Genomic DNA, 6675 nt, shown 5'->3' on the forward strand with positions numbered 1-6675 from the left:
TCGATGTGCCCCTTTAATATTAGTGAATGATAAGCCCGAAGCCTAGTAGCTCCCGAGCCTTAATGCGGGCACGGGTGGCCTAATTAAGCATTGATATCCAGAGCAAAATCACAAATTATGTGTAATGATTCTATGTATCCAAGTACATTACATCATTAATGCTCGGATCTGCATTGTACAAAACTTTGTTGACCGACCATCAGCTTCAACCTCCTCGGCCAGAAGCCGGGGAGTGTTTGTCCTACTTTATAAAGCCTTCATGAGAGCAAAGATTTACGACAAACAAGGCAATCCGGTCATACGGTTTGATAAACAAAGCTACGCGGAGAGATATGTTATATTACTTAATGTAAGAAACATCTTCCAAGGAAAATAGTCCCGCTATCAGTTCCTTTCTTTGGGTTGTCATGCTTATCATGATCATCAAACCTCACCTCCGATCAATGTGGGAGGAAAATATTGAGGATTTAGTTCGGGGAAAGTTCCCGAACTCTATGGTGTTAATGAACCAAAATTTTCACTTCCGTCGTTGCCGATCAATGTGGTCCTTTAAGATCGCTAGCTTTCGGCTTCACCCAGTCTGAGGTACTAACTCGGATGACCCGGTAGTAACAATCACAGAGGTGCTCCCTTTACCGCCTAGCCGATCAATCGGGAACGTAGGGGTAAGCACAGGAGCCAGGCAACCCAGCTTGGCAAAAATCTTAAGTCAAATTGATGCATATTTATGGCTTTATAACGATGATTACGGAAGGCAGCCCTTGTATATTAAATACAAATGACGATGATATGTTTATTTTGACTCCGTTGCGACCGTTTATCAGTTGAAAGTGGCTCATCGTCGGCTTCTACCCCTTTGTAGATACTACGCAGGGTGTCTCCATAATAACAAGACAACCCTTAACCGACGTCTCGGTGCCCGAAGGCGGTTGTGTTAGCGGAAACGAGGCAATCAGATATGCGGGATTTATAACTTTCACTTAGTCATAGGAGCTTTAAACTGGGGAAGCTAGCTACGAGCCCCCAATAAGTGTTCGGCGACAGCCGAGGTCAAGCCGTAAACACTTCGGCCAATGTTATGAATGGCCCGTCATTTAACATAGTCATTGGATCGCTGACCAGTTTATGCTTATTGTGACAGTCAGTTTTCGGCTTTCTCCACTGAGGTGCTTAACTATGCAAGCTGGAAGCACAATCGCAGTGGTTCTCCCTTTGCACACCTAGCCGAACAAAGTGGAACGTAGGAGGCAAGCACAAGAGCCGGGGAACCCAACTATTTGACCGAAGACACAATTTGAATCCGATGCATATATAGCAATATCTGAGAATGTTTTTGCCGAATCTCTAAAGGTGTCCGGTGTTGCACTGCGAGACTTATGCTGGAAACACACAAATAGTTTAAAAGTGCCATAAGCTTGGAAAACCAAAAAAACATCAGTAAAAACTTGACGTCGGAACAAGATCAAGTTTTCAGTGCCAATCCGAGAATTGGAAGAAAAAAATTGTGCTTTTATCGTGCTTTAACATGACACATCCGATCTCAAGACTTCACGCGGGTCAGCCTACGGCTTCAAGCTCCTTATCCCAAAGGCAGAGTACTTCTCCGAGGTCAGTTTAGCAAACTAAACTCGAGCAGTTTTTAGAGAGAAGACAGGCTATCCGGCTCTTGACCATACACTCAAGTCGAAAAAGGAGCGGTAGAAAAAGACTTTGAAGCAACCAAGAAGAAAAAACATTTACTATAAAACAACTCATATAAATTTTAAGAGCCCCCAAGTGACTTGGGTAAAAGAATTTTATGTATAATGATTGTATGTACCGAAGTACTTATATCATATCTGTGTTTACATGAACTTTAAACGCGTCTTAACCGACCGTCGGCTTCTCCCTCTTTGGTTAAGGGCCGAAAAGTGTTATGTACTCCACCTATCAAGAATACCGATGATGTTTCCGATAACCAGGCAATCAGTCCATAAGGTTGTAACAGACAAAGCACGCTCAAGGAACTTATGCTATATTACTGACGAAGTGTAAGAAGCATCTTCGAAGAAAATAGTACCCCCACTGATACCTTTCTTCGGTTGCTCATTGTTACTATGAGACTTGTGCAACAGATTTTTTGTACTCATGAGTTCCGTTATGTGCCGACCATGATTGAAAACAATAAGAGCGCTAGCTTTCGGCTTCACCCAGTCTGAGGTACTAACTCGGATGACCCGGTAGTAACAATCACAAAGGTGCTCCCTTTACCGCCTAGCCGAACAATCGGGAACGTAGGGGTAAGCACAGGAGCCAGGCAACCCAGCTTGCAAAACACTTAAGTCAATATGGTGCATATTGTGGCGTAATACACGAACAAGGAATGAAGCCATACAAATATAATCATATGCAAGAGGAAAGGCTTCATAAAGGAAGCCCCTAAATAAATGGGGTATTTGAATTTGTGTGTCACAAACAAAGTTTTGACAAGGAATTTTGTCACAAACAACTTTTTGCCAAAAAGTATAATGCTTGGTCGAACCGAACAAAATTTAAAACTGAAAGTGTTTTAGCATGAAAGCGACTTAGCTGGTTAATGTGCTCGGTGTTGATAACGTGATTCGGGCTTCTGGCGGGACGAAGACGCCCATTGATCTGTGATAGATCCGACAAGGTTCGCAGTCCTCGGCATGGCCGATGTCCCAGCCTCGAAGCCCGAGGTGTCCGAGCAAGGAGTTCGGCACTCCGAGGTAGTGACATGGCTCGGCCAATCCAGGCCGGTAGAGTGACACCGAAGTCCCCGGCGTGGGTTAATGAAGTGATGACGCAGCCCCAGTCCAGCCGAGGTGACAACGCTGCCCAATCTGGATCATTTACCTATGCACAGAAGATAGTGCAAGCCGGAGATAACAGTAATAAAAAAGGTTGCATGATTAATAGTTCATGCAAAGTGAGTAATAAAATAAATATGGCTCGTGCGCCAAACACCCGACAAGGTAGTACCCTCTTGATGATGTCGAAGTCCCCGAGGCAACCGAACATGTCGGTATGGCAACTCAACCAACAGGATGATCATGCGAGCCGATTTATGCCAATTGGGACGATGACGTTGGCTTGCCCAAGTGACCGCATGACGTAGTCGAAGTCGATCACCTACACATATAAAATAGTGCGGTCCAAAACGAATAATATAAATATATATAATCCTTGCGTAATTGCTTTTCACAAAAATAATTTATTTAAAGATATGTGGCCTGGCGCCGAAGTCAATGTTGATGCAGGGTGTCGGCATGATGCGGTAAAGGTGTGGCGAAGCCGAATTCACAGGTCGGTCCGAGCTCCCGATGCGGCGTTCACCGAAGTATGTACGGAAACTGAGCGAACCACCACGCGACCGTCGTTAATGTGGCCACCATTTGATAGACATGTGTACAGATGATGGAACAAACCAAAGTAATAATTCCTTCGAAAAGATAAACCCAAACAAACAAAAATTGCTAGGATTAATAGCACCTGGTTTATTTGTTGTAGCAGTCCGAATAAAGGTTACTCCCAAAATTGGGGCTTGATCCGCGCACCCATTGCCTGATGGGTGATGAAGCGACGGCATGGCGATGCTGGCAAAGATTGTCTCGCCGAGGCAAAGCCCCCGGTCCAGCTAACATAACGAAGATGGTCGGCTGGTGACGTCGAAGTCTTCGGAGTAGGTTGATGAAGAAATAGCGGATCCCCCGGTCCAGCCGAGGTGTCGAAGTAGGTCGGCATGATGGACATCGGCTTGAAGAAGCAACAGTGCGGGCATGCCGATGCAGGTCATAGCTCGTGACATGGTCAATGTCGGCTTGATGAAGTGACCGTGCAGCGATGCCGGTGTGCCCGCTCTATGTAGTCCATGGGGCGACGATATTTGTGATGATTTATCCTTTACGATGCCGAACTCTTGTTCGGCTCGCAGAGAAGATGATCCGAAGAAGTTGAGCTCGGCTCAACAAAGCGACGACGTGTCTAGCGCAGGTCGGCGGCCGTAGAGTAACGTTGTAGGGCTGGTTTGACACCGCGCGATGGTGAAGATCATATTGGAAAAAACTTTAAATTTAGCGGGATTGTTTGGGAACAAAACACAATACCCCTTACAAAATTTCCTTCAAAAGGATGTCCGAAATCCCGTTCATAAAAAGATGAAGTCGGGTCAGATTTGTTCTCGCCCAGAAAACAGATCTAAAAAATGATGCACTAATCGGAAGGTTTCCGGAGTTTGGACGGTCGGATCGAGCTGAAATTTTGAGGGGTGGTAGATATGAGAATTCTGCAGCAGATGAACGGTTGGATCTTACAAAGGACCTCTGAGCTGGGCTCTGGTGATCACGCCCTAAACTCGTTTAGATTCCCGTCCAGATTTGACAGGACTCCGGTATATCGTAGATTGCCAGAGATTCCTCCATCGGAACTCGACAAAATTTTCTAGGGTTGTTGTAGACTCAATTCCGCGCAATTCCACCGAAGCAATCGTTAAAACGACACGCTAGGAGGCGGTGGCGGCGGATACAAGTTCGCTGTCCAGAAAAATAGCACAGTCGCTCGAGGGTAATGTTGACGTTGAGCCCCCGAGCTCCATGGATGATTCCTCCATGATCTTGATAGAGATCGGAGTTGACGTTGATGAAGACCCTCATCCGAACATGACGATCAGAGGTAGGGCGCAGTCCTCAGACAAGCCAAGGTGACCAGTCGAGTCGGCGGTGAAGATTCCGATGTCGCAGTTGATCTGCAGTCGAGCCATTGATCCTTTGTCGATCACATAGCGGAACTCTCAATGAAAGCACCAATGACGGTGTCAAAACCGGCGGATCTCGGGTAGGGGGTCCTGAACTGTGCGTCTAAGGTCGATGGCAACAGGAGACAGGGGACACGATGTTTACCCAGTTTCGGGCCCTCTCCATGGAGGTAATACCCTACGTCCTGCTTGACTGATATTGATGAGTACGAGTATTACAAGAGTTGATCTACCTTGAGATCGTAATGGCTAAACCCCAGAGGTCTAGCTTGTATGGCTATGGTAATGAATATATCTATCGACTAGCCTGGCCTAGGCTTATATAATGCACCAAAGGCCTAGGATAACAAGAGTCCTAGCCGAATATGTTGGTGGAGAGGAGTCCTTGTCTTGATCACCAAGTCTTGTGGAATACTCCTTGTATGCGGCATGGGCTGCCCGAAGTGTCCCATGAGTGAACCGCCATGTGGGTCCTCAGCCCGATCCACCTGGTCGGGAGACGATGTGGTGAGTACCCCCTAGTCCAGGACACCGTCAGTCCTTAACCGGGGACACAGCTAATCATGATTAGTTTATACACTCTGCAGAGGTTTACACACTTTTCCCCACAAGACTCGATCTCCTCCGTTGATTTCTCACACTATAAGATGTTTGAGAAACGAATGACCTAGACATAGTCTTTCAGAAGCATTAGCCCTTTCGGACTATACCACCAACATCTGCTAGTTTACCACTGAAAGAGGTCACACAACCTACTCAACTATGCCAGCACCCATAATGGCTTGTGGCTGCACACGGAAGTTTCCAGCATGAATAACAGTATGATCCCTTTGAGCCTGGGTGGTGGACCATAGGATGATCACACGGATTCCCCGGGATCTCCTTGGACAGCACTGGATTGTCCCAGGTGCCCACAAACAATCCACGAAGATGTGTGTTAAAGTAGCCACCTTAAATAAACCCTTAGTTCATAATGATACTCACAACTGTCATAAATCACTCAAACCAAACCACGTCTATGAGCATAGCATAACAATATAAGCATAACGTAGAAGTAACTCCCAGGGTTTGAATGAAAAGGGCAATAGGTACTACCTCAACTACTACTTCCAAATACCCACATGTTATCAAGTCCTAACCATGCAATGCTTAAGGGTTGAAACTAATGCATAAAAACTGGGTAACAAAGGGGTATGATCAAAGTGTTACTTACCTTGTTGATGATCCGCAGACCCTAGAGACTCGTAGTAGAATGCTTCGCACTCCAAAAATTCTATCACAAACAAACAATAGCATACATAAGCACTCAAGCAATAGATGCAAGGGTAAAAGTCAGATGAGAAAGTTCAACTGAAGTGCTTCGATTTGCAAAAAGAAATACTCAAATCGGAGCGACGAAACTCAAACTAGGATCAAAAGAAGTTCAAATTCAAATCTTCTTGCAACCAAATTTTAAATTGTCAAAACCATGTTCAAGTTGATTAACTATAAAGAGGGTTAGTGACGAAGATTTTGGCGTTGGTTTCACTAGATTTGGACGAATGGTTGAGATACTGTGAGGATTTGAAGATCATGGGCTAATCTGCGATAAAAATAATCACGGATAGGTCCCTGACCAAAAATAAAATAAAAAGAAAAGTCTAACGAACGAACGCTCGTTAACAAAGATAAACGAACGAACGCGTTCATAAACAAAGGCTTACAGGCGAACATTTGCTAAACAACGAAACCGAAGAAAATCCGAGAAAACGGATGTATATAAAAAAACTAGTTAGATCTAGGGTTTACTGAAATAAATCGATGAAAAATCGGGCAAAAACCGGTCGGCGGCGGGCGGCGGCTCCGGCGCGGCGAGGCGGGGCTTTGGCAACGGCGGCGTCGGCGGCAGCAGGCGGCGGCGTGAGTGGCGGCGGTGGCAGCAG

The sequence above is a fragment of the Triticum dicoccoides genome, chromosome 2A (genome assembly GCF_002162155.2).
Source record: "Triticum dicoccoides isolate Atlit2015 ecotype Zavitan chromosome 2A, WEW_v2.0, whole genome shotgun sequence".
Classification (NCBI taxonomy): Eukaryota; Viridiplantae; Streptophyta; class Magnoliopsida; order Poales; family Poaceae; genus Triticum; species Triticum dicoccoides.